Consider the following 1,464-nt stretch of genomic DNA (forward strand, 5'->3'; position numbering starts at 1 on the left):
GGGGGGTTGCGAGTGCCTCTCTGCCACCGCCATCGTCAAGGGGCCAATTACTTGCTCCTCCGACAGCAACTCTGCCATCCCAGCCTTTCATTCGGCCGCCTGCCCTCTTCCTCCTCATCGTCTCTATTGCCACTGCAACATCTGCCTCTGAATATGCAATGAGTTTGTCAAGGAAGAGAAAACCCTACATCCTGCACAAAGCTAATATTTGCGAACATCAAACCTGTCTGTTGTGGCTTGAGCGGGATGCTGCAGGTGCTGCTGGGAGTCTCTCCCCCTCCAGCGGTAAGATTACTGGCCCTGTTACTGACTCCTCGCCTCGCTGCCCTCCTCCTCCTCCTCTTCCTCTCTTCCCCATTGGCCATCCTCCCCTTATCGCCCATGCTGTTCCATCATTTTCTAATGGAGTCTTAATTAACTGGACCAGGGCTCATCAGTGTGGTAATTACTGTGGAACGCTTGCCTATCAAAATGAAAACGCTATATCAACCAATTTCTTTCATTTGTGTTTTTCATCAGAAATGATTGCTTATGGGTACCTTCATGTGTGTGTAAATTATTACTGTTCTCAGATTTTTAATTAATAGATTTTTGATGTGTATGAAAATGTTTTTCTTTTTGCAAAATGCTGTATACTGTATCTATTGTGTAGCTGGAATGGAATGTTCGTATCATGTATATTTTAAATGTGGTTGTCTCACCTAGCTATCTTAAGATGAATGGATAAGAGCATCTGCTAAATTATTAGTAAAATCTAAATGTTTTACATAGAGATCTCATATTACTGTATTGAATACTTAATTATTAAAAAAAAAAATGTATCATGTCACAAATGTGTCATTTGTACATTTATTAATAAAAAATGTAGCTATTTGTTAAACTTGACTGTGTAAAACCTAGCAGTACTACACAGCATTTTGCAAAGAAACATCATTATTTGTCCCTGTGAACTGAAACCGTCAAGTGATAGATTTTAAACAAATAGATGTCTGTCCAAGAACAACCCCATGTGAAAAAACACCACTCTCTTTCATCATTTACCAACATTTCTGAAAATGGATATATAGCGTTTTGGAATGAATCTCTTCAATTTATCAAAGTTTGACCACCAAAAAGGAGACAGTGAAGGCTTGGGACTAACTGTGTTGTTTTTGCATTTGCAGTATATTATGACCTGGTAGGCAGAATGATCAGGACAAGAGGATCACAGGAGTGCCAACAGTGACTGTAAATGAATGAAGATCCCCTTGAATAAAGATCTCCATCATCTGATTACACTATCATACATGTCACATCAGAATGAGGGAATGAAGAGAAAACGATATCCTCTTCTCTGTCACAAGGTAGAGAGAGAGACAGAACCAGTGCCAGGGACACAGAGAGGTAGAGAGAGAGACAGAACCAGTGCCAGGGACACAGAGAGAGAGAGAGCGAGAGAGACAGAACAAGAGCCAGGGACACACA

This window comes from Salvelinus sp. IW2-2015, linkage group LG9 (genome assembly GCF_002910315.2).
Source record: "Salvelinus sp. IW2-2015 linkage group LG9, ASM291031v2, whole genome shotgun sequence".
Lineage (NCBI taxonomy): Eukaryota > Metazoa > Chordata > Actinopteri > Salmoniformes > Salmonidae > Salvelinus > Salvelinus sp. IW2-2015.